Below are 27,989 nucleotides of genomic sequence, written 5' to 3' on the forward strand. Positions count from 1 at the left end.
ACAATTAAAAAAAAAGCTCGGAAAAAAAAGAAAAAAAAAGCAAAAGGCAAAAAAAAAAAGAATGATTTTAAAAATATTAAAAAATTAAAAATATATCTGGCTCTTCTCTGATGTTATGGGCCGTGTGGGCTCACTTCCAAGGTGGTTCCCTCTGTTTAACTTCTTCTGTTTGCTGGTTTTTAGGCTCACTAGTTCAGTCGCGCTGTGGGGAGGGGGGATGCTGCAAACAAATAGCACTGTCCTGTGTACACAGTATCTCTGCCCCGCTTGACCTGTCCTTCCTCGCGGCACACAAACCGCTCCGGCTCTACGATGCTCAGCCGGGAACCGTCTGGGGCCGGCCCTAGGCTGCGTGCACTTCCCCGGTCCAAGCCGCTCAGGTTCGGCCCTCAGGCAGCCCTCAGAGGCACAAATGCGGCTGGGACTGCGCTTTGTGCCCTTCCCAGGTCCGAGTAGCTCAGGAGTTTGGCGAGCGCAATCGCCGCGGCTTGTCACCTTTTCCGCCGCTGCCGCTCAGCTCTCTGGGTGGACCGCTGGCGCACCCCGTGAGGCAGACTGTGACTGTCCAGCACCCCCAGAAGTCTTAGCAAAGGAGCCTGCTTGCAGTTAGGTAAGTAAAGTCTCTCCGGGTCTGCAATTGCCCCTTTCCAGTCCTTACGGCTCTGGCTGCCTGTCCCCGGCGGGGAATGGTCTGCAGCCGGCTTTTTCCGTTCCGTCCTTTGTTCTGTGCTGGGTCCTGGCGGTGTCTTATGTTCGAGCTTTTCGCGTGGTAGCTATCCCACAGTCTGGTTTGCTAGCCCAAGTTAGATCGTTCTGGTTGCGCGTGGGGCGTTCCTGCCCGATTCTTGCAAAGCTCTGCAGCCCGCGCCTCCCGCGCGTCCCTGCCCTGCCCCCACTTCCCAATGGCGGATGCAGGCGTCTGTGCTGCTTTTCTGCTGGGGGAGTTACTGGTGGGCTTGTAATCTCTTGGTTTTAATTATTTATCTATTTTTCCTTCCTGTTATGTTGCCCTCTGTGTTTCCAAGGCTCGCCACAGACTCGGCAGGGAGAGTGTTTCCTGGTGTTTGGAAACCTCTCTTCTTAAAATTCCCTTCCCGGGACGGGCTTCCCTTCCCGGGACAGAGCTCCCTCTCCACCTCCTTTGTCTCCTTTTTCGTCTTTTATATTTTTTCCTACCTGTTTTTGAAGACAATGGTCTGCTTTTCTGGTTGCCTGATGTCCTCTGCCAGCCTACAGAAGTTGTTTTGTGGAGTTTGCTCGGCGTTGAAATGTTCTTTTGAGGAATTTGTGAGGGAGAACGTGATCTTCCCGTCCTATTCCTCCGCCATCTTTCCCTCCGACCCCAATTCATTTTAAAAGTGAACCTTATAGTCTACCTGAAATTCAAAATCTGTATCACTTGTGAGAGAATTATAACTGTAAAGGTAAATGTTTAAATGAAAAAATGGAGTAAAGTAAGCCATATCCATTTGCAATGTAATGCCTACTTCATGTTATCTTGTTTATTCTTCATAACAAATATTTAGTGTAAACTTGTAATTTCCATTTTAGAAATGGGGAAACAGATCCAAAGGATGTAAATACCTTTCTCACCTTCACACAGTATGTGTCAGAGCCAGTACTGATACTCTTAGTTATGCCACATGCTGTGCTTAGTCGCTCAGTCGTGTCCTAGTCTTTGCCACCCCATGGACTGCAGACCGTCAGGCACCTCTTTCCATGGGGATTCTTCAGGCAAGAATACTGGAGTGGGTTGCCGTGGCCTCCTCCAGGAGATCTTCCAAACACAGGGGTCAAACCCAGGTCCCCAGCACTGCAGGCGGATTCTTTACCGTCTGAGCCACTAGGGAAGCCCAGTTATGTCATGTCATAGCCAATTAAGGAGACAGAGCAGATAAGACTCAAGTCATTTTGGCTCACAAAGTTCCCCTCATTCCTTTCCCTTTTCTTCTAGCTAGGATCTATCTTGTCAGGCAGCTCCATGACCTAGGGGCTTTTTCATATACTTTTTGGTAAGATGGGATACTCTAACTTAAGTCTCATGGTAGATTTGAACCTCCCATTTTCAGTCCTTTTGGACCTGGATTTTCATAGTCTGTGAGGGCACAACAGCTGCTATTTATAATCCTGTTATTCGCCAAGCAGAGTGAATTCTGAATAAGTCCTTTGTTGCACAAATATGTATTTTTTGGTGTGTGAGGATGCAGATGGGGGCTCAGAGATGTAAACGTTATTATGTTAATAATAAGGATATAAGGGAGGAATCAGATAGCTGGAGGACTTCCCTGTAGCTCAAACAGTAAAGAATCTGCGGGAGACCAGGGTTCAATCCCTGGGCTGGGAAGATACTCTGGAGAAGGGAAGGGCAATCCACTCCAGTATTCTTGCCTGGAGAATTCCATGGACAGAGAAGCCTGGCCCGCTACAGTTCATGGGGCTGCAAACAGTCGGACATGACTGAGTGATTCACTCTGGAGGGCTTCTGAGATCTGGTGACTATCAAGCCAATGGACGACACCATGGAGAAAAAAAGATGTTTGTGGCTGTTCTCTCCCTGCACCCAAAAAACTTGGAAGGCAAGTCAGAAATGTGTGAAAGATACGCTGTGCCATTTGCCATGGACACTGACAGCAGTTTTTGTCCTGTCTCCCTACAACCTTTAACAATGGCTTTGGCATTCCATTTCTCTACAGGACAATACAAATATATTAAGTTTTTAAAAATGTTTCTCTGTCAATGATTTCATCAGGGACACCATATGAGATTTGGGTGGCACGTTTTGTAAATCCATTTATTCAAGAGAAGACTTCAAGAGAAGGCTTTTATGAATTTTTTACGTGTGGGTATATATATGTATGTATATGCATTAACATGTAGATTACACCTAAAGCATATGTTATGACCAAATTTTTTTAACCCTAGAAGTGCAAGGGTGGTTTAAACGTACAAGGTTACCAATGCAATTCACCACACTAATATATAAAAATGGAGGGAAAACAATTCTATGATCACAACTGATGCAGTATAAGGGTTTGATGAAAATTAATCTATATTCAAGACAGTAAAGTAGGAATAGAATGGAACTTACTCTGACAAAGTATACCTACAAAAAAGCAATGTAAACAGGTTGTAATGGAGAAGATTTTTCATTTCCTATTGGGGAAAATGCCGATTATCACTTGCTTTAGTCAAGACTATTCTGGCCAGGTTTGTTCAATGCTGCAAAGTGAGGAAAGGTTTAAGGTTTAAGCCAGTAGAAATTGTTGATATTCAAATCTAATAGTATACTTTGAAAAGCAAAAACAATCTGGATCTAAATTTGTGGAATTAATATGTGTATTTAGAGGAATTTTTGGACAGAAAATCAATATACCGACATTCTATCTCTACATACATCCTCAGCTAGACAATAAAAATCGCAAACCATGAATTTTCAATAACATTAAATACCCGGGGATAAATTTAACAAAACATGTGCCAGTAGAAGACGAAACTTTATTGACAGAATTTAGCAGTCAAATACACAACATAAGAACAGCATAGATGGTTTCAGTTTATCTTCTTTCAAGCAAATGGTTGCCCTTCACCTATAATATGAATATTTAAAAAGTTACTTAGCAGAACTTTATTTCGATGACAGGAGAGGTACACAAATTTCACTGCAGTTGTAGTTTTATAAAATGGACTAAAACAAGAACACTAAGGGTGACCCTTTGGCTTACCTTCAGTTAATCCTCTCTAGGGATTTTATAGACTTTTCAACTACATTACCAGTATTTTTAAAAACACACTACTTTTCGTAGTTACACAAGAAAATAAGGACACTGATTTCAGAACAAAAGAAATCAATGGAGCCTATCAGAAGGTAGTTTTCAGTAGAAGGCAAAACTGTGTACACATTCTGTAAAATATCTAAACAAAAAACACCCTAAGAAAAACAAAATACACAAAAACTGAAACAAAAAATCCCCAAAAGGATCATTTAAATGCACTGGTTTGAAATAATATTCCGAATATAGGATAGCTAAACAGTTGTTATCTCTGTTACTGCTTAAGTGAAGTAAAGAAAAAGGCCAGTATTACATTTGTTTCTTCTCTACTGTGGAAAAGTGGAGAAATTTGCATTTGTTCTAATTTATGCCTGATATGGTTGTTTTAAGTCGGTTAAACATTTGTCCCCCTTTTCACTTGTGGCCCTCATGTAATTCTAAATGTTTCTTTTCACCCTGGAAAGCATTCCAGTTGGTATAATAAATTATATGGTGAGACTAATTTTAAGTCATTACTATCACTGGCGACATGGGGACATCAAAATGTGAAGCAGAAATAGGACTGTTTCTCTCAGCCACACCAAAAATGAAAGAAAAAAAAGAGAGGAAGAAAAGAAAAGGGAGAGCAAGAGGGAGTATGAGTGAGAGAGAAAAGCAGGCAGGAAGAGAGAAGGAAAATCTGGAGAAGCAGATTTCTTTGTTTGTTTATAAATGATAATGGCTTTTGAGAGAAAACTCTGACCAATTTCAAAAGTTCATCCACGGTATGTGTGATGTTTAGTTATTTCGTTACTGTGGGGTCTGTTAAATAGTATTTGATTTTCCACCCTACTAGCCATTTCCTCAATATGCTGAAAATATTTGATTCCAGATTATACTCAGTTTTAATTCTATAATATAATGTTAGTGTCTTGTTCTTATTTCCAATTACGTATACTTGGGCTTTGTCCATTTTCTTCACAATTATGTAAACTGAGAGGAATGGACTGGCAGTTTGGGGTTGGCAGATACAAACTATTATATTCAGAATGAATCAACAACAAGGTCCTACTATATAGCACAGGGAACTAATGTCCAATCTCCTGTGATAAATCACAAAAGAAAAGAATATTTTAATATGTGTGTATATAAATATATATATATTAACAAATTATGTAAACTAGCACATTGTCTTTATTTATTAGTTGACTTTATTTTCCTCTTCCTAACAATTTATACCTGTCTTTTATTAAGTATCTTTTTCTTTATCCCTTAGGTTTATTCTGTTGCTCTTTTATTTACCTTTTATGTTGGATGTAGGATTTTATATTTATGTACCTTGTAATTTATGTATTTTCTTTTTAAATACCACACATATTGAGGGCTGAGATTTTTCTATGAGAACATTTTAATCATGTCCTGTAGTTACTTGAAAGTAGTCTGAAAGTTGTATTTTCATCTAATTGTTGTAATGGAATGGGGGGAAAAATGTAAAGTGAAAATATTTAGAAGGCCAATACACAGTAAATTCTTCCCTAACTAGGAAGTTCTTTCTTTAAAATCAGAACTGTGCAATTCACTGTCAGCAATTTGGAAAACACGTATGTGAAAGATACTAAGTTGATTACGCGGGAAGAACTAGAGTTACAATCTTTGGCCTTCAAAAGTGTTTAAACTCATGTATCAAAGAGGCAAAATAACATACTTGATATGGTTAGAGACGATTATATCATGAGGCTCAGATTTTTATTAGTTCTTTAAGAGTGAGACTGGGGTGTATGGCAAAATCATCATAGTATTATAAAGTAATGATCCTCCAATTAAAATAAGCAACCTCCCCCGCCCAAAAAAAAGACCAGACGTGGGGACATTTAGTGTGCTTAGCATAGGTATCTTACTCACACCTGTCTTGAATATCACTGATTAAATGCACTCTCTCAACTAGATTAGCCACAGAAAAAGGAAACTAGACTATCTTTTGCCATTTTATGATTCAGTCATTTCAAGGTTCACTGGGCAAAGGATTTAAAATGCAACTAGTTTTTTAAGAGCTAGAGAATTCAAAATTTGAGAGAATTTAGCAAACATCAAGCAGAATGTTGGCTCATTTTCTTTTTAAAAAAAATTAATTGATTTTAATTGGAGGCTAATTACAATATAGTGGTGATTTCTGACATACATTGACATGAATCAGCCACAGGTGTATATGTGTCCCCCATCAGAAAATGAAATCTCAAATCCTCTGTTATAATTTGATTCATGATTATATTTTATGATAAATACATCATAAAAAAACAGAGTATTCTTGTATGCATTCCGTCGAAGAGAATCAGAGAATGCAAAAATTAGCATTGAAAAATCAGCATTTTAGTGTATCTGTTCTGAATTCACAATTTATATGAGTAAAGGTGAGTTTAAAAGTTAAGGGATTTCACAGAATCACACACATTATGCTAAAGCTGGTACTGGAACCTACTTGGATGCCTAAGCATATCTCATATAAACTGATATTGATTACAAATGCATCCCATATTTGCTACAAGCAGAAATTATAAAAGAACCTGAAAATCATTAGCTGTTGCTTAAAGTACTTATATTCAAGAGAAGAAAACGGTTTCCTATTTTCAATTCGATATGGCTTTGATCCTGTCTGTTTCTTTATTTGAAGGTCTGTAAGTCAGGCACTCAGGCATCTGGGGTCTGAACTATCTTTCAACGAAGATGTGAACTCTATTGTTAAAATAACAGCAATGTTCCCTCTATATTAGTAAAGATATACTATTCTGAAAAACAGAAACCACATAAATTACTTTCTGAATGGATGACATACCTGCTTCTGGCATTTCAACAGGCTCTGTATTTGATGCAAACTCCTCCCTGACATCGGGACCATCTCCACCTTCACCCCCAGTCTTTGCCAAAGACAATTCCTGGAGATCAGCTTCCAGGCCAGAATCTTTTTTTAAAAAAATGCATCAATTCAGCTGTAAAGCATACAGTATAAACAAGGGAATGATGATATTCATTCCCTCGGTGTTATGAATTAAAAGCCTTAGGTTATTATGCTAAAAATGTGATGAATAAGAACCTCAGGAGCATTATTCCGGGAATGTTTTGCTGGAGAAAAAGGAAAGCAGAATTTTCCGAATGTTATTACCATTTTCCTTTTCCAGGGTTGTCCTCAGACAACTTAGTTGCCCCCCTCTCTTTGTCTTGAAAACAAGGGAAAATTTGAGCAACCACACTAACCTGCAACCTATACTCTCCTCAGATTTTTAGGAATTATCTGAAGTCTTTTTCTAATGTTTCCTTTCCTCCTCTTATTGTTTATGTCTTAAGGCATGATGCACAGATACACTTTACCTTCAGAGGCATCCTTCTCCTCCTCTTCATCACGATTCACTGGATCCTCTCCATGGACCTCCTCCTTTCTAGGTGAGATATCCTGAATCTCAGCTTGTGGTTCCTCTTGCTCAGGTTGCTCAACACTGGGCTGCTGGTCCCAGTAGAGTGTGCATGCAAAGAAAAACCTTTTGTTGTTAATACATCTAACAGCATAAATATATCTGATCCTAAGTAAACCTAACAACAGTTTCCCAACACAATTCTATGCACTTGCTTTGAATAAAGTTACTCTTCCCACAGAGAAGAGTTAGCTCCCATAAGAGTTACCCAGAAAGACTTTGGAAGTTATTTCAATCTATGTTGGGATGGAAGGATGCAGTCTGTTGTTAATAAGCAGGAGGAGGGAGTCACTGGGCACATTTCCAGGGAGTTTAACAGCATACTCCTCCAGGCAACACCAGACTGTAATACATCTGGATCAATGTTCCTTCCTAAGACAAACTGTCATGCTTTATCAGCATGGAAGACCTTTATCACTGCATCTGTACTACTTAACATCATTTTCTCAAAAAGAAACTTGTGCTAATAGAAAACATCAAATGGTAAGGTACTCACAACCACAGGTTCATCCAGCTGGGAGGAATCTTGATCTGTAGGTCCCAATGTTGATGCCACCTGCCCACTCATATTTCTCCCTGAAAGTAGAATATTGTGATTTACAAAATGTATTTAAGAGTACAGCTATATTTGATCACTTTTATGACCATATGGTGACTTTTTTTTTTTAATGTGAAAATACATTCAAAAGAAAACTCTGGTTATGTATGAGTGTACATGCATTCAATTACACCAACTACAGTCACTTGCAAAGCCATTTGTGTCTTTCCTACGCTGGCAGAGAAATCACCTTCAGATACACAGGAAGGCTGAATTTTTGTGAGGAAGTTTGATTTCATACCAGAATTCTCCATCATGAAGATATTTAGTGAAATACTGCTAAGAATTTAAAAACTCAGGACTATTGCTCTTGTCACACTCCTATTCACCAGACCTATTTTCCCCAACTCCTTGGAATTCAGTTGGAACACGAAGAAAGCCTCAGTCTTTACAGCCTGACTATGGCGATTTTCTCAGTGTCTGTGGCTGAGGTGAGGCTGCATACAGAGCAACTGGTCCACTTCTCTCTTGGCACCTTACCACAAAGCTCGCGATACAGTCACAACCCCACTGCGGTCCGGTTTCTAGGCCTTTCCTTAATCGCCCACCCTGCCCCCTGCCCAGGTCCCACTGCCGGCCCCAGATTCTGCGCTCTGTCGTCAGTTCCAGGGCCCCAATGAACCAGATATCTCAAATAGCACCCCCAAGTTTCCCCCTATCATCATCCTACCCCCTGCCCTCCTCTGCCCACTGCCGTTCCTCTCCAGCCACTAGGGCAAGAACTATGGCGTCGCGACACTTGTGAGGAGAAAGATGGCTACATTGAAGGCCTTCTGCCTCAAAGGCGCCAGATCGCACTGCCCGACCCGCCCAAAACTCGCTGGCTCCCCCTCACATACACGCACACTTAAACTCCAGACAGGACACATTTGTGAACCTACCTGGTGAGTCTCAAGTAGTGAGAAAGAACCGGGACTGAATAAACAGACCCGGTTCAGGCCCAACGCTCCTCACAGAATGCTCAGGAACGCGTATGCGCAACAAGGGGCATGCGCAGCAAGGGGTGCGCGCGCACACGAACACACTGCGCATGCTCCCTGCGTTCGGCACGTGCACTGCAGGTTGAGGTTTTCCGACCATTGAGGCAGAGTCCTGGAACCACAGGGTCTTTGGAGGATGAGAAAGGGGCTTGAGGACTATATTTTTTTCTTTCCAGTGCAGTCTTTCTTATGCATCCACAAACTGTGGTGATAGGTAGTCCCAGGTTACCCTTAGTGGAGAATGTGTCTCTGAAAGACAGTCATGAGAGACATAGATATTATGTTTTTAATATCTATTTTTATACATGCTTTGATAAACCAATTCCTTTTCTGATTTTGGGTTTTCCATCATACTCCCAATGGCTTTACTCACTTCCATGGAATAAGTACATAGATAGATACATCTGTTTCCACTTTTTTCTTGGGGCACTGCACATTTAAATCTCTGAACTGGTAACTAGTGTCTCTGAATATACCTCTGATTCCTATACAGTATTGTTCTTTAGCATTGGACTTTACTTTCACCACCAGGCACAGCCACAGCTGGGTGTTGTTTCCACTTTGGCTTAGCGTTTTCATTCCTTCTGTAGCTATTTCTTCACTCTTCTCCAGTAGCACATTCTTCTTATTCTATATAGCGGGAATTTTCCTACTTACTAGGAGTTTTAATTTTCCCAATTTTACCCAAGAGAAAGGAAAGCATGTTCACACTAGGATCTTTACTCAAATATTCTATTCATGTACTCCAAATAGCCAAAACTAGAAACAGCCCAACTATTCAACAACTGGTATATAGATGAAAGAAAAACAGAAGAGTATACTCGTACAAAAGAACACTACACAGTCATTTCAAAAGGAACTACTGATGCATGTAACAGCAAGGATGCATCTCAGCTGTGCCAAGGAGAGATGTCAGACACGGAAAGCTATGTATTATATCATTTCATGTCAATGGATTTCTGGAAAAGCACAGCTAGAAGCAGAGAACTGCATCTGTGGTTGCCAGGGTATAGGAGTGCAGGAAGGAGTCTGAATTCAAATACCCCAAGGGAGCATTTTCAAACCACTGGGACGATTTCTACGTTTTTCTTGTAGTAGTATTTACACAATGGTATGCATATGTCAAAAGTCAACAAATGGTAATGCTTTAAAGCATTGACTTCTACTGTGTATAAATTACATCTCAATACTTCACTTTTTTAAAAAGGAAAAGGATCACTTAAGTATCTAAATACTGGTTATTGTATCCATCTAGACCTTGAGCTCATAAACATAAAAATCTTATTTGGAATTCTTCCCAGACCTGGCCAACTTCCAGGATTCCCCATGACACCTTTGTACCCTTATGACAGGACACAGAAACCTGGTCTTAACCAGGATTACAATTCCCTTTCCTTCACCTCAAATCAATATCCTTCCTGAGTTCTGTCCGTTTTACTTTGAAAATATCTAATTCATCTACTTTTCCCAATGTCCACCACATCTGCTCTAGTCCAAAGCCCCCCTCCATTTAATTGTCAACCCCCTTCTAATGGGTCTCTCACATCCACTCAGGGTGCCTGTCTCCCACTCACCGCCCTCTCCCTCCCTCTCTTACAGTTGCAGAAGTGTTTATGACTTTCTAGGTAAAGGCTACTGCCCTACACAAGAACTTGAAGGTATGGTCTAGCCCTTGCCCAGCTTGCTAACAACATGGAAAGTAAAGAATCCTCTTCTCTCTCTTATGGGGCTTCATTCATACCCTCCAATTCCTCAAGCTTAGATTGTCCCATATTTCTGAAGCCTCTGGTTAGTAAATTCCTTCAAGCTAGGCTTCAACAGTATATGGAATGAGAACTTGCAGACATACAAGCTGGTTTTGAAGAGGCAGAGGGACAAGAGATCAAATTGCAACCTTCGTTAGATCATGGGGAAAGCAAGGGAATTCCAGAAACACATCTACTTCTGCTTCATTGACTAGACTACCTCAAGGCCTCTGACTGTATGGATCACAACAAACTGGAAAATTCTCAGAGATGGGAGTACCAGACTAGCTGACCTGTCTCCTGAGAAACCGGTATGAGGGTTAAGAAGCAACAGCTATAATAAAACATGGAACAACGGACTGCTTCAAAATTGGGAAAGGAGTAAGACAAGGTTGAATAGTGTCACTCTGCTTACTCAACTTACATGCAGAGCACATCATGGGAAATGCTGGGCTGGATGACTCACAAGCTGGAATCAAGGTTGCTGGCAGAAATATCAAGAAGCTCAGATGTGCAGATCATACCACTTCAATGGCAGAAACTGAAGACGAACTAAAGAACCTCTTGATGAGGGTGAAAGAGGAGAGTGAAAAGGCTGGCTTAAAACTCAACGTTCAAAAATACAAGATTATGGCATCCAGTTCTATCATTTCATGGAAAACAGAAGGGGGGACGTGGATGCATGAACAGATTTAATTGTGGAGGTCCAAAATCACCGTGGATGGTGATTGCTGCCATGAAATTAAGACACTTGATCCTTGGAAGAACAACTATGAGAAAGCTAGTAGACATGCATGCTCATTGCTTCAGTCGTGTCTGACTCTTTACGACCCCATGGACTGTAGCCTGCCAGGTGCCTCTGTCCATGGCATTCTCCAGGCAAGAATAATTTAGTGGATTGCCATGCCCTCCTCCCATGGGGCATGGCAGGGCATCTTCCCAACCCAGGGATGAAACCCATGTCTCCTGCATCCCGTGCATTGCAGGGAGATTTTTTTTTAACACTTTGTTTATTTTTTACTTGAGGGATAATTGCTTTACAGAATTTTGTTGTTTTCTGTCAAGCATAAACAAGAATCAGCCATAGGTACACCCATGCAGGCGAGTTCCTTACCACTGAGCCACCAAGGAAGCCCATGTCAAACCTAGACAGCGTAGTATAAAGCAGAGACACCACTTTGCCGACAAAGGTCCGTAGAGTCAAAACTGTGGCTTTTTCAGTAGTCATGTACAGATGTGTGAGTTCGATCATTAAGAAGGCTGAGTGACAAAGAATTGATGCTTTTGGTTTGTGGTGCTGGAGAAGACAGTTGAAAATCCCTCGGACAGCAAGGATATCAAAACAGCCAATCCTAAAGGAAACCAACTGAATATTCACTGGCAGGACCGATGCTGAAGCTGAATCTCTAATACTTTGGCCTCCTGATGGGAAGAGCTGACTCACAGGAAAAGACCCTGATGTTGGTGATCAGGATGGGAAGCGTAAAGCAGGTTATGCCCTGGTGACTGCTGAACAGGTTTTACAAGCAAAATCTCTCCCCCAGGGAACCAGTGCTCAGTTAGCGGAACTTTTGGCTCTGAACCGAGCTCTAGAGTTAAGCAAAGGGCAGCGAGCAAATGTCTACACTGATTCTAAGTATGCTTATTTGACTTTACACGCTCATGCTGCAATATGGAAAGAAAGAGAGTTTAAAAGGGCAACAAGAGAACGTATTAAGCATTTTAGAGAGATCCAGAGACTTTTAACGAATATATATTGTCCTAAAGAACTAGCTGTTATGCATTGCAAAGGGCACAGCAGGGATGGGAGTAAAGTAGCTGAAGGTAATCAGCTGGGTGACTGTCAAGCCAAAAAAGCTGCACTTTAGGAAACCCCTTCACTGCAGATACCTTTGATCTGGACAGGTCCTGTGGAACAGGAAAACCCACAATATACTGAGGAAGAATTTAAAAGATATGAGAAAAGAGGAGCAAAGATTACTGATAAAGGATGGCTACAGTCCAAGGATGGAGATTAATAATTCCTGAAAATACTCAATGGAAATTTCTTAAGGGTTTACATCAGAGTTTTCGTTGAAGTGTTGAGAGTACTTCAGGTCAGTTCAGTTCACTTCAGGCACTCAGTCATGTCTGACTCTTTGCGACCCCATGCATTGCAGCATGCCAGGCCTTGCTGTCCAGCACCAACTACCGGAGTTTACCCAAACTCCTGTCCATCGAGTCGCTGATGCCATCCAGCCATCTCATCCTCTGTCGTCCCCTTCTCCTCCTGCCCCCAATCCCTCCCAGCATCAGGGTCTTTTCCAATGAGTCAACTCTTCACATGAGGTGGCCAAAGAACTGGAGTTTTGCTTCAGCATCAGTTCTTCCAATGAACACCCAGGGCTGATCTCCTTTAGATGGATTGGTGGGATCTCCTTGCAGTTCAAGGGACTCTCAAGAGTCTTCTCAAACAACACAGTTCAAAAGCATCAATTCTTCAGCGCTCAGCTTTCTTCACAGTCCAACTCTCACATCCATACATGACCACTGGAAAAACCATAGCCTTGACTAGACAGACCTTTGTTGGCAAAGTAATGTCTTGGCTTTTGAATATGCTATCTAAGTTGGTCATAACTGTGCTTCCAAGGATTAAGTGTCTTTTACTTTTGAAAGATTGTTGCTGAAGGAAAAGATGCTGGGATTCTTGGCCTCCAGAGGAGAAGAATTCAATCCGTGGCCAGAGACAAGGCTTGATCCCTCAGAGCTTTTGTGTAATAAAGTTTTATTAAGCTATAAAGGAGATTGAGAAAGCTTCTGACATAGGCATCTGAAGGGGGCAGAAAGAGTACCCCCCTGCTAGAGGAAAGGAACAGAATGGGAAAGACTAGAGATCTCTTCAAGAAAATTAGAGATACCAAGGGAACATTTCATGCAAAGATGGGCTCGATAAAGGACAGAAATGGTATGGACCTAACAGAAGCAGAAGATATTAAGAAGAGGTGGCAAGAATACACAGAAGAACTGTACAAAAAAGATCTTCACAACCCAGATAATCACGATGGTGTGATCACTCATCTAGAGCCAGACATCCTGGAATGTGAAGTCAAGTGGGCCTTAGAAAGCATCACTAGGAACAAAGCCAGTGGAGGTGATGGAATTCTAGGTGAGCTGTTTCAAATCCTGAAAGATGATGCTGTGAAAGTGCTGCACTCAATATGCCAGCAAATCTGGAAAACTCAGCAGAGGCCACAGGTCTGGAAAAGGTCAGTTTTCATTCCAGTCCCAAAGAAAGGCAATGCCAAAGAATGCTCAAACTACTGCACAATTGCACTCATTTCACATGCTAGTAAAGTAATGCTCAAAATTCTCCAAGCCAGGCTTCAGCAATACGTGAACCATGAACTTCCTGACGTTCAAGCTGGTTTTAGAAAAGGCAGAGGAACCAGAGATCAAATTGCCAACATCTGCTGGATCATGGAAAAAGCAAGAGAGTTCCAGAAAAATATCTATTTCTGCCTTATTGACTATGCCAAAGCATTTGACTGTGTGGATCACAAGAAACTGTGGAAAATTCTGAGAGAGATGGGAATACCAGACCACCTGACCTGCCTCTTGAGAAATCAGTATGCAGGTCAGGAAGCAACAGTTAGAACTGGACATGGAACAACAGACTGGTTCCAAATAGGAAAAGGCTGTAGATTGTCACCCTGCTTATTTAACTTATATGCAGAGTACATCATGAGAAATGCTGGACTGGAAGAAACACAAGCTGGAATCAAGATTGCTGGGAGAAATACCAATAACCTCAGATATGCAGATGACACCACCCTTATGGCAGAAAGTGGAGAGGAACTAAGAAGCCTCTTGATGAAAGTGAAAGAGGAGAGTGAAAAAGTTGGCTTAAAGCTCAACATTCAGAAAACGAAAATCATGGCATCCAGTCCCATCACTTCATGGGAAATAGATGGGGAAACAGTGGAAACAGTGTCAGACTTTATTTTGGGGGGCTCCAAAATCACTGCAGATGGTGATTGCAGCCATGAAATTAAAAGACGCTTACTCCTTGGAAGGAAAGTTATGACCAACTTAGACAGCATATTCAAAAGCAGAGCCATTACTTTGCCGACTGAGGTCCATCTAGTTAAGGCTATGGCTTTTCCTGTGGTCATGTATGGATGTGAGAGTTGGACTGTGAAAAATGCTGAGCGCCGAAGAATTGGTGCTTTTGAACTGTGGTGTTGGAGAAGACTCTTGAGAGTCCCTTGGACTGCAAGGAGATCCAACCAGTCCATTCTGAAGGAGATCAGCCCTGGGATTTCTTTGGAAGGAATGATGCTAAAGCTGAAACTCCAGTCCTTTGGCCACCTCATGCGAAGAGTTGATGGACGTGAGTCTGAGTGAACTCCAGGAGTTGGTGATAGGCAGGGAGGCCTGGTGTGCTGCGATTCATGGGGTTGCAAAGAGTCAGACACGACTGAGTGACTGAACTGAACTGAACTGAACTGAACTGAGCAGTCTGTTAATGAAAGAAAGGAAAGTCTTAAAACTCAGAATGGCAACAGGCCCGACATTCATAAGATGTATTTTGGGATAATCTTGGCACCAGAGGATTCATCCCTGGCCATAGAAACCATTGACTTGAATCTTATACAAGTGCAGATTACCATACAAATAGTTTCATTTACATAGATTAGGGGAACAATGTCTGAGTATAACATACTGGTTTGTGAAGTAGGTTCTGAGCCATTAGGCGGAAGGGACTTGAAGACAGAGTTTGGGGTAATTGCATAGTACACTAACAGCTTAAGACAAACATTTCCACAAGAAAAATGCATTGGTTAACTCAAGGTTTGAAAATAGTTAACTTCAGGTGAAACCAGGTGTCATTATGGCAACACAGTATTTTAAGAGAAACCTCCTTTAAAATTTGTAATGTGCTGCTGCTGCTGCTAAGTCGCTTCAGTCGTGTCCAATTCTGTCTGACCCCAGAGACGGCAGCCCACCAGGTTCCTCTGTCCCTAGGATTCTCCAGGCAAGAACACTGGAGTGGGTTGCCATTTCCATCTCCAATGCATGAAAGGGAAAAGTGCAAGCAAAGTCGTTCAGTGGTGTCCGACTCTTAGCGACCCCATGGACTGCAGCCTACCAGGCTCCTCCGCCCATGGGATGTTCCAGGCAAGAGTACTGGAGTGGGTTGCCATTGCCTTCTCCATTGAAATGTGTATCCGTTCAGCTCATTTCAGTCACTCAGTCGTGTCCGACTCTTTGCAACCCCATGAATTGCAGCACGCCAGGCCTCCCTGTCCATCACCAACTCCTGGAGTTCACTCAGACTCTCGTCCATCGAGTCAGTGATGCCATCCAGCCGTCTCATCCTCTGTCGTCCCCTTCTCCTCCTGCCCCCAGTCCCTCCCAGCATCAGCGTCTTTTCCAATGAGTCAACTCTTGCATGAGGTGGCCAAAGTATTGGAGTTTCAGCTTTAGCATCATTCCTTCCAAAGAAATCCCAGGGCTGATCTCCTTCAGAATGGATTGGTTGGATCTCCTTCAGTCCCAGGGACTCTCAAGAATCTTCTCCAACACCACAGTTCAAAAGCACCAATTCTTCGGCGCTCAGCCTTCTTCACAGTCCAACTCTCACATCCACACATGACAACTTGCATAGAGAAGGAAAAAATATTGGTAGTTTGTTTCCTTCTGCCGCTTAAGAGAGATAAAAAATGCCTGACGCTTGCAGCCTATTTCTTCCGTTTGGAGACCCCTGGCTTTCCTGCCCGTTACTCTCTCTATTTCATGGCTGCAGTCACCATCTGCAGTGATTTTGGAGCCCAAAAAAATAAAGTCTGACACGGTTTCCACTATTTCCCCATCTATTTGCCATGAAGTGATGGGACCAGATGCCATGATCTTCGTTTTTTCAATGTTGAGCTTTAAGCAAACGTTTTCACTCTCCTCTTTCACTTTCATCAAGAGACTTTTTAGTTCCTCTTCACTTACTGCCATAAGGGTGGTGTCATCTGCATATCTGAGGTGTTTGATATTTCTCCCGGCAACCTTGATTCCACCTTTTGCTTCCTTCAGCCCAGCGTTACTCATGATGTACTCTGCATATGAGTTAAATAAGCAGGGTGACAATATGCAGCCTTGACGTACTCCTTTTCCTATTTGCAACCAGTCTGTTTTTCCATGTCCAGTTCTAACTGTTGCTTCTTGACCTGCATATAGGTTTCTCAAGAGAGTACTTACCTGATGGCTTCTCATTTGTTTGAAGGGAAAAATGTAATGAAAATTTAAAGGACATTATCAAAAGATCTTAGGTTTGTCAGAAAAATAACCCAAGACTGAAAAGCTAGTAAAATCTGGATTACAATGAAGTTGAAAATATCCCAGAGAAGACTGGGAAATTGATTTTACTCATACGCCAAAAGCTAGTCGATATTCTTGCTCACACGTTTGGGTGTATACTTTTCCTGGATGGATTGAGGCTTTTCCCTGTCGCAGTGAACTGGCTAAGGAGGTTATAAGAATTTTAATCTATGAATTATCCCCAGGTTTGGGCTGCCATGGAGGCTTCAGAGTGACAATGGCTCTGCCTTTAAAGTGGCTCTAACTCAGGGGATGTCTAAAGCTCTAGGAATGGAATATCACTTACACTGTTCCTGGAGACCCCAAGCCTCAGGAAAGTTTGAAACAGCTAGCGACATTATCAAGAGACATCTGTGCAAATTAACTCAAGAGACATCTGTGCAAATTAACTCAAGAGACACAGGACAATTGGATTAAATTTCTACCCATAGCTTTAATGAGGGCTGGGACTGCTCCCCCAAAGCAGGGGCTGTCCCCCTTTGAATGTATTTATGGAAAGCCTTTCTTATGCACAGAGATTTTTATACACCATGAAGCCTTAGAATTAACTAATCATGTAACTCAGCTCTCAGCTTTTCAACAGGCATTAACGGAACTCTGGCAGGTGACTCCTGACCCCGCCTCTGAGTCAAGCAAGCCTCTATTTCAGCCAGAAACTGAGGTCCTGGAAAAAACATTGGGATCTGGGGGCCAATCCCTCGAACCCCTCTGGAAAGGACCTTACCAGCTATTCTTTCTTCTCCCACAGCTGTCAAAGTGCCAGGAATTGATTCGTTGGTGCATCACACTCGAGTTTAAGAGGTGGCACCCTGACCAGAACTAAGTGATGTCATTTTGTGTCTTTACTTTCTATGCTCTCACTTTGTACTTTTCAGATGGGGCTGGTAATCTGTGTGAGCCTACTTCTGCTGACTCCAAAAATCCTGAGTCTGCCGTTTGATCCTCAAGACAGTGCCTTCCTGTCCTGGGCTCACTCCTATGCTGCATTCCACAATCGGTCTAACTGCTGGGTCTGCAGAGTGCTCCCTTCTTCATCAGTGGAAAGCTTCCTGCTGGGGACCAGCCCCGAGGGATCCAGGGTAATTCGAAGCGGGGATGGAGTCAGCGTCCTAGGAATTAATTGCTTAATTAAAGATAAGGAGGGAGATTAGAAAGAAATAGTGTAGTAGGAAAATACTAGTGGAGAAAAAGAGGCTGAATAACTTGGTTTACGTGGAATACCAATAAAACTCCAAGACAAGGAGTTTGCACCACCTACATAGGCCAGAGGCGTCTTTCCGTTCTCCCGAAGGAGAGGACACACTGAGGCCTCCCCGGTCAGACCTTAGAAGCCCAGGCAAAATTAGCAGGCTTGGCAAGTATCTTCGCTCCAGATGAGAATTCAGCCAGAAGGAGAAAGAAAGAATGACAGGGGGGAATCAGTCTTTCCAGAAACTGATCTGGTTTCTTTATTTTCAGGTTTGCTTATATACCTTTTGTTACACATAGAGACAAATGCAAATTTTAAAGTCACACGGGAGTCAGCAGTCCTGACCTCTATCAAAATCAGGCGCTTTGTATAAACGTATACAAAAAGATCTTTAGGAGTTTTACATCATCTTCTGGCTATGAGGCCTGCTGACATTTTATGATCCTTTCTTTTCTGATGACGATCAGTGAACCAGAAACTTATTTTCCAGGGGTGATTTTTCTTAAACCAGGCACCACCCTCTGAAGGTACCAGATAAAGTTGCATTCCTATAGGGTGAGGGTGTAGTGGGTTACAATTAAGAAAGGAATTTACTTAGCCTAAAGTTAACATGACTAATCTTAAAGGTTAATACTTATTTCTCCTATATGCTAGTTATATATTCATTAACATGTATACAGGCAGGGGATTTAGCAGCATACTTTGGCCCAATAAATGAAAAACCCTTCACCAACATGATTTTTATCTTTAGAAAAACCCGATGGTAACTAAGACTTTCAAAATACTCCAAACTCTCTGTGCTGCTTATGGTTGAGAGGTTGTAAACAATCATGTACCTAGTAGCAAGAGTGGGGATAATCCTGTCACACAAGCTGGTCTGCCAGCAGAGAGGTTTGACCTGAGACACCCTTGTCATACCCAGGAATTTTTATTAACTGGAGCTGTAGGTTAACTCCTTCTCCGAGAGAGGTAGGGGACAGCCCCCCATAAAGTCAGAGGTGTAGGTGAGAGCATAAAGCAGTAAAGTAGACAGACTCTGGTTTTGGGGGTAGATGCTCGGGAACAGCGGATTTCCTGAGGCTCGATCCCGCCTTTGCGTATGCCGAAGCCTCCTTCCTCATGACCTTTGCCACGGGCGGAGTTCCTCACGCTGGCTCCCGGCAGCTTCCCATGGTGGACATCTCCACTTCAAGGAAAAGACTTTCTCCAAGTCTGTGAATACCTTCCACAACAGTCATATGTGATGCCTCTTCTTAATCTGATGACATCTAACAACCCTAAGAGGGACCGGTACAACACTTTGTACTTTAGCTATGGACATAACATGGCTTTTAATTTTGATTATACATTGTCTCGGTTTAATGACTATTTCGCTGCACATAAAGTAAGTGGGTCTAGATTTAGCGGCTTTTTTACCTGACGTTTATCAAATATGGGATGATACGAGGTTATATGGCTAACTCCTGATAAAGGACATCTAATGTCTACTGCCCCTATATGCTGGGAACAAATAGAGCCATCCCCAGAATTAGCCAACAACTTAATTATAATGATTGGAAACGATTGGGACTCCTGCCTCAGGAAATATGCAAGGTAATCATTCCCATATTTTCCAACCCCAGTTCAGGTCCTCCCTTTGCCTGGCCAGACACTGATTGGGACTGGATATCTCAGTCCTGCTGGCTTGCTCCAAACGGGACCTATTGGATATGTGGCTCTTACCTATGGGCATGGCTTCTCCCTGGCTGCATAGGGAGATGTACCCTAGGTCTAGCTTTTACTCACGGCTTCATCTTTTCTGAGCTTCCAGAAAAGCCTGCTAATGTACCACACCTTAAACTCCGTGGGCAACGTCTGTATTTCGCTGGTGTGATTATTTGGCTGCAGTGTTTGTTCCCTCTCTGGGAACTACAGATGTTATGCTACGAGTGGATGCTTTGACTAAGTTTACTCAACAGGCATTACAAGATTCTCAAAAAGCTATTTCAGCTCTTAATGCTGAACAAATACAAATTAGAAAGGTGGTTTTACAAAACAGATTGGCCTTCGATATTCTGACAGCTGCACGAGGAGGAACTTTTGCCATTATTCATACCCAGTGCTGTACATCTATACCTGATATGAGCACTAGTGTGACTCATTTTGCTAAACACACGAAGATGATGATTCAGGCTATGGATGCTCCTGAAGCCTCAATTGCCTCGCTTTAGGAGACGTTAACTAGTTCCCCATGGTGGAAAACTATCTTACTTACAATAATTCTGATTGTTCTGTTTTTGCTGTTTGCTCCCTGCACCTGTAACTGTGTAGCTAGATTTGTTTCTAGTCGCATGAAGGCTTTTAAGTTACAAATGGTTGCTCCAACTCCTGTGACTGCTGCAGCTTCCTCCAGCTACTACTTGAGACCCCTGGATCAGAGACCCTCAATATGAGGGTTAGGAGAATCTGTTGCCTCACCAAGTTAGGGACAACGCCCCTTCTCAGCTCGGAAGCAGTTATGGAATGAGAACGATGCCCTTTTCCCTAGGCAACATAATTCTCCTAAAAGGAAAGAGGGGAATGGGAGGGTAACAGGAAGGAAGGCCAGGGGTCTCCAAACAAAGGAAACAGGCTGCAAGTGTCGGACATTTTTATATCTCTCTCTTAAGCGGCAGCAGGAAACAAATCAGTGTTCTATTTTTTCCCCTTCTCTATACAAATATAAAGAGAGAATTCTCTTAAAATTTTGTGTTGCCATAATGACACCTGGTTCGACTTGAACTTAACTTTTCTCAAACCTTGGGCTAACCAATGCATTTTTCTTATGGAAATACTTGTCTTAAGCTATGTTAATGTTCTGTGCATTTACCCTAGACTCTGTTTTCAAGGCAGTTCTGCCTAAAGGCTCAGAAATATGGAAATATGCCTTTCTTCAAGATTCAAGTCAATCGTTTTATGGCCTGGGAGGACTCACCTGGTGCCAATGTTTATCTCAAAATGCATGTTGTGGGTGAGGGGCCTGGTGACATTCTCTGAGTTTTGAGACATTTCCTTTCTTTAATTAGCAGACTGCTAGTAACTATATAACATCCAGCTAAAGACTAGCAGGAGGGCACTCTTTTTGCCCCCCCTTCTGATGTCTATGTCAGAAGCTTTCTCTATCTCTTCTATACTTTAATGAAACTTTATTACACAAAAGCTCTGAGCCATCAAGTCTTGTCTCTGGCCCCAGACTTAAGTCTTCTCCAGAGGCCAAGAATCCTGGGGTCTTTCATGGTTCAGCAACAAGCTTTCACTGGGAAGGATTGAAGGCAAACGGAGAAGGGGGAAATAGAGGATGAGATGATTAGATTGCATCACTGACTCAACGGACATGAATTTGAACAAACTATGGCAGATAGTGGAGGACAGAGGAGCCTGGGGTGCTACCGTCCATTGGGGTCTCATGAAAAGTGTCAGACACAAGTGAGCAATTTAAAACGAACCACCACCACCACCTTACCTTTGAGTTTCCCTAGTATGCCACAGCCCCACTCTCAATGGAGCTAAGAAGCTTTCTGTGTCTGTCAGTACTAAAGGCTGAGACTTATCTCTTCACACTCTCAGCGCCCCCTGCTTAAGGGTGATGGCGGGTCCTTAGAACACTCATCACTCCCTCCCAGAGCTCAGAGCACAGAGCCTTTTCGCAACAGTGATGGAGCACCCTGCCCTGCTACAGAAATGGGAGTTGTAGCTGTTTACCCCCTCTTAATCTGATGCTTGTGAACTGTGGTGTTGGAGAAGACTCTTGAGAGTCCCCTGGAGTGCAAGGAGATCCAACCAGTCCATTGTAAAGGAGATCAGCCCAGGGTGTTCTTTGGAAGGAATGATGTTAAAGCTGAAAGTCCAGTACTTTGGCCACCTCATGTGAAGAGTTGACTCATTGGAAAAGACTCTGATGCTGGGAGGGATTGGGGGCAGGAGGAGAAGGGGACGACAGAGGATGAGATGGCTGGATGTCATCACCGAATCGATGGGCATGAGTCTGAGTGAACTCCGGGAGATGGTAATGGACAGGGAGGCCTGGCGTGCTGCGATTCATGGGGTTGCACAGAGTCAGACACGACTGAGTGACGAACTGAACGGAACTGAATATGTTTTCTCCCTTTGCAGTGAATTCACTTCCACATTTCTTCGTTGAGTCACCAAATCAAACTCTTCGCATCCCCAGCTGGTTACTGTAACAGTAACGGTAACCAGCATCTCTATCAAGGACGGTGCATGCACCCCCGAGCTATGTATTTTCTTCCTCCTTGCCCGTCAGAATCTGTCGACTCCCAGACATCACAAATAGGGCTCCAGATCACCCACAAAAGGGGTGGTGCTGCAGGGCAGGCTGTGACTCTCATCCACAGCCTGAGTCAAAGCAGGACTGTGTTATAAGTGTCACAGGCTGCCCCACTGCATCATGGGAGCCAAAAGAGCAATGGTCTGAAAGTCTTAACACAGACACTTCTGTGGAAGGAACACCAGTGTCTTCCTAGGGACCTGTGAGTTGTTGTTTGGCTTGCGCCTATAGAGTCAGTGACCTTTTTCACAACACTTGCAGGCTTAGCTAACCTTCCATCAGGACCTCTCTCCTCCCCTACAGCCCCCTACCTACTGTACCAAAAATCATACTTCTGACTTCAGTGTGCTGATTGGGTTTTCACCTGGAAGGGATACCAACACAACTTTTTATGCTGAAACCTCAAGATACCTGAAGAGAATGAGCTTTAAGAAAGTCCATCTTTCAATTATAATAGGAAAACTGCCCATGTAACAATGAAGATATAACAAATTAAAATACGAATAAAATGTTATTTGGAAATTATCTAGAATGTCACGCTTAAGCGAAAAAAAAATTTAGTATGCGGTCTATTGCCTTTCAGGTTGAATCTGCATTTAAGAAAATTAGGAGATGGGCGAGGTAATGTCTTCATGATATTGTATTTCTTGTTCTGTTTATCATTATATTATTTCTATGGTTATGCTACTTTCCAGAATGATGAGGGTGTTCCACTATTGTCTGTCACAGCAAATACATGTTTAGAGCTTGACATGCACTAGGAACTGTTCTCTGTGATGTGTGCATGTTGACATGACTCCCCATGGTCTTTCATGCACTTAGGAGAGACTGTGTTCAGTCCATAGGCAGATCCATTGTAGGGTTTCATGCGGATGGACATGTTGATCTGCCTTCTGACCCACAGTAGACGAGACACTGCACTGTATCCAGACTGGGAGTCAGAGACCACACCTGTCTGTTTCTCTCTGGCCTGGGCACCCATCTGACTCAGCTCTTGCCAGCTAGGTGACTTTGTGCAAATTCATTCACCCATTAACGTCTGTGTGTCTCTGCTCCTCAACTGCAGAAAGGGATGATAGCATTGAAACTGCTCACCGTACAGTGTTGCTATGAGTGCTCAAAGATTTCTGAGTACACATGGAGTATATACGTACATTGTGCACTTATGGAGAGCTAAGCACGATCCAGAAGGGTGAGCTTTTCTTCTTGTCTCTCTTCACTTCTGTTTCTGCTTGTACTCATATCGCCCTGTCCCTGACCCCATGCTTTTACCTCCCCAATCCCAACTGATCTGTGTCATCTCTGATCTGTGCCCCTGTCTTCAGACTCTCCATCCCAAAACACAGCTGAATATCTCCTCAGGATTTACCTCGGAAAATATCCATATCATCACTCTTGGATTAAACAATCATGAGTATTAGTGGAAGAAAGAAGAAACACAACAAAACTGGAAATGTGAAAACTACACAAGAAATGAAGCATTCCTGATGATCGTCTGACTATTCATGTTTTCATATCTCATCAGTTTCAGATCTTCACAATTTGATTGAGAATTAGACTTGATAAAAATAATGGGAAGAAAGGCCATGTGATGACGTTTCTTGGCCTTTTAATTTCCCTGGGCAATGCTTTTAAAGATGTATATACTCATGTTGTATAACTCTCCAGTGACCAGTTGCTTTCCCGTCATGATGCAAATCCTATGAAGAGGGCATTAGACGTCTAACTTCACATAGAATATTCACTAAAGTTTTTCATACGAGCACATGATGAAACCCAAATATTTCCTTTAAGCTTCACAATATCCCCATAAAAAGAGGGGGATACTCACTGTGCTAAAAAACAACAACAAAAACCCTCCCTCATACCTCATACACTCCATTCTTGAGGCCCCGAAAGGCCTGAAATGATAGTGCAAGGTCCATGCGGTGTGTCAAAGGTGGTCTTGACATTGTGTCTCTGGAACAATCTCCAGGGAAATGTGGAACAGCAATAATATTACCAACAGTAATGACAACAGCTAGAATTGACTTGGAACACACCATACGGCACGTACTGTCCTGACAATTTCCCATGACTTAACATGATCAGTGGTCTACACGGCCCCGTGAAGTAGTTAAATTTACTCGAAGCTAGTGTTTCCATGTGGTTAAAAGAGGAAAGAGGCACAGAGGCACTAGGTAACCTGTTCAGTGTCGCCCAGCAGTAAGGGAGCCACAGGTCTGGACGCGCTGTGGAAAACTCTGGGTGTTCTGTATTTATTCAGTCAAGGGTAAGATCCAACGGCTTCAGCAAAATATGTAGAATAACAGCTACCACATGACACAAGTTGCTCCTACATCACAGAAATGCACACTAAATAGAAATCTGATTTCTTCAGAAATCTTTCAAATGGAGGCTTGACAAGACTGGCATCAGGATGTTTTGTAGAAACGATGGTCTACAAACAAGAGCCTCCTCAGAACAGCAGACAGCATGTCAGTGAGTCTCCTAGACTGGAGGTCTTGGGTTTGTGCATCAGAGAAGGCAGGAAACCCCTGTCACACGCTCTCAATGGAGACAGTGCCTGGCAGTAGGCGAAATAAGACCATGCCTCTGCTCCAGTAGTGCCTAGACAAGTTGTCCATGTCAATCAGAACTGAGGAATTCTTTTAAAAAGTGCAGATTCCATGATCTACACTCAGTGAATCTCACTCAGTGTGGCCACAACAGCGCCCTAGAATCTGTGAGATTTCACTATACTTGGGAAACTCTGAGGGACTTTATTAAACCCCTTTGGTAGTGAGACTGTCAGCAAAATAAGGAAAACAGAGATCAGAACAGATATTAGAAAAAATATATAGATAATCAACAAAACCCAAAGCTGGCTCTTTCAAAAGGTCAATATGAATTCATAAGTTTCCACCCACAAGAATAAAAGAAAAAGATAACTAAAGACAAAACTTCCCAATATCAGGAAAGAAATAGGTTACAGATTCCACATTTCCTTATCCAATCGTTTCATCAAGGTGAATTGGGCCAAATCCAAGCAATGTGATGAAACCAATCGTTTTCTTTCTCATTGTCCTCCAGCTTCCCCTTCCTGCCTCTCTCCTTTGCCCCAGTTCCTTTCTCCTTCTTAAGTCCTGCCCTCCATCAAGAGGAGCAATGTTACGAGGCATGATTCCCATGCCTCATAATCCCATGATTATAACTGATGTCTGCTGCTTGGCTGACATTCAGCGTGGATGCTATCATCCCTCTAGCTGGTACACTGAAGCTCTCTGTCTCTCATGATGGACCAGAAGGTTTCACTCTAATTTCAAGTATAGGTAGGAGAGAAGGTGCAGGGCACATGTTGGAGCCTTGAGTCCTTCATCTAAGAAATGCAGAAGACCACAAACTGTGGGAGAAACAGAAATAGCAGCACCAGGCCCCTTTCAATGAGAGCTACGTGCCAAACCCAGCGCATCACAGGATTCCTTGACCTTCAGGAGCACGCCAAGTAGATTTCCATGCCAGGACTCTTGCATTTATTGTTCCTTCTGCCTGAAATGCTCTTCCTTTAGGTAAACCCATAGGCAGCTCCCTTACTTCCTCCAGATCTCTGCTTACTTGCCATCTTTCATGGAGTCTTTCCCTCATTATCTTGAATAAAATAATAACATCATGCCTACATACATCTTTTCCCCTGATCAGGCAATATCTTTCTTCATAGTATCTGCCATCCTTAAGTATTTACTGACCACCAAGTCTATGAAATGAGAGACTTGGTTGGTTTTGTCCTGTCCCAAAGTCCTCCAATAGTGTTCAGGTCTATGGCAGGTGCTCAGAAAACATTTGCTGAAGGACAGTCTGGAGCCAGGCCCTTTACACACATTGCTAACATGCACAGGTACCCTCCAAGATGGGCACTGGCCCCATTGTATTATTTATGATACAAACTGAGATCACATAGTCAACATGTCAGGTTCCAGGCTTCAGAATCATATCTGCCAGTTTCCAAATCCTCAGTTCCCGGACAGAGACCTCACAGCCAAGAACATAAGAGGTTTTATATCTCACACAAAGACTCCAAACAGCTCATAGAAACCCAGAGATCCCAAAAAGAGCTCACTGAATCTCTGCACAGAGAGCACACAACTCGAGTCTCAAACCCTCAAACACAACAGGGACCATAACCATACACACTGTGACAAAGACCCTTCAAACAGACCAAAGTCTTCCAGACAGAAACAAATGAGAGCTGCACAGATACTTCACATCATGGAGACTGACTCCCAAACCACTGGGACACTTACCTACCTAATACAGACACCCCTAAACAGAAAGACAGAAGTTTTAATAACTCAAGAACATCATATAATCTTAAGATAAAGTTTCTAGACAAATGAAAAACTTGCAACCTGTGCATAAATCCCCACGCAGCTGATAGTTTACACCGTTAGACTGACCCATCCTTAAAGCAGCACAGAGGCATCACAACTTCGGACCCAGAATCAAAAGCTCAGTGATCTCACATTCTGGGGTGCAGACGCCTACACAGAGATCTCACACCCAGGGACTGAAAAGCCAGCAAGCTCCAAAGATGCACGTCCCGGTATACAGGCACACATCCTAGAGGCTTTGTACTATGGCTCGCAAAATCCACTCAGATCAAATATACCATCACTCACAACCCTGCCCAAAGGCTCATGGAAATCAAATGTACCCAAACAGCACCCGTGTTGTCACACGTAGCAATACACAATCCCAAGCTGCCAGATACAGCTTATTCTCGAGGGAGAGACACCAAACTCAGGGACGTCTCCCTGGACATGAATTGCATGCATTTGTGTGAATGACCATGCGTTACAACACAATCCACAGTGAGCGAGAGCAGAACAAGACTGAAACGCCGTCACCATGCACAGCCAGCGACTGCGCCAAACCTCGCCACTAACCAGGGCAGCTATTAGACTCCTTCTGGAAAAGCAATAAAACTCGGAGGAAAATTGTATGCTCTGAAAAGTCGCGCACGCCAACGCAGGCGCATGCATATACAGGCGCCTCTCGCCCTCAGTTCCAGTTCTGAGACCACAGTGCAGGCAATCACGGGGTGGCCAATCACTGCCCAGAAGGCTTCCCTGCCGCCATACCCAAACTGACAGCCAGCCTCTCCCTCCTTAGTCGTCCCACCAACGAAGGGGTGAGGTTGAAAAAGAGACAAAGAAAGTTTCCGCTTAATACCTGTGTCCACTGGGATTCGAAAGCAGTGGGAAGACGAAGAGGAGCGAATGGGGATGGACCCAGTGGCGCCATGAGTGCCCCCGCAGGGAACTGTGGTCCATGCCCCACGCGGTGTAAGGGGACCTTCTCTCTGTTGTCACACGCCCTCTCCCACTGGTACCTTTCAGAGTGGGTGGTCTTACCGCTACCCCTTAGTGGTACATCCCAGGACAGAACTGTTTCATCTTGCGCGCCCCTTGCTGGTGGCATTGGGGAACAGCAGATGTAGACGCCTGTGGACCATTCCAGGAGGATCCACAAAGGGCAGAAGGGCAAGGTTAGGGTGAAAACCCCCACAGATGGCGGCAACTTTGGACTCAGAAAAAACTCTTCATAAGCTGAAGGTTACATCTCTATGGGGAT

General features: G+C 43.1%; 2 long non-coding RNA genes across 2 annotated transcripts; one reads left to right on the plus strand and one right to left on the minus strand.

The window, feature by feature from the left end:
* Positions 1 to 289: 289 nt before the first annotated feature.
* On the plus strand, positions 290 to 19,419 carry LOC138931032 (uncharacterized). Its single transcript, XR_011446343.1, has 3 exons — positions 290 to 610; positions 7,089 to 7,184; positions 17,760 to 19,419. It is a non-coding gene; the product is annotated as an uncharacterized lncRNA (long non-coding RNA).
* LOC138931025 (uncharacterized) lies at positions 6,580 to 27,665 on the minus strand. Its single transcript, XR_011446336.1, has 5 exons — positions 27,588 to 27,665; positions 8,693 to 9,040; positions 7,710 to 7,789; positions 7,113 to 7,245; positions 6,580 to 6,705 (listed from the first exon to the last, which is right to left on the minus strand). It is a non-coding gene; the product is annotated as an uncharacterized lncRNA (long non-coding RNA).
* Between the last annotated feature and the right edge of the window lie 324 nt (positions 27,666 to 27,989).

The sequence above is a fragment of the Ovis canadensis genome, chromosome X (assembly GCF_042477335.2).
Source record: "Ovis canadensis isolate MfBH-ARS-UI-01 breed Bighorn chromosome X, ARS-UI_OviCan_v2, whole genome shotgun sequence".
NCBI lineage: Eukaryota > Metazoa > Chordata > Mammalia > Artiodactyla > Bovidae > Ovis > Ovis canadensis.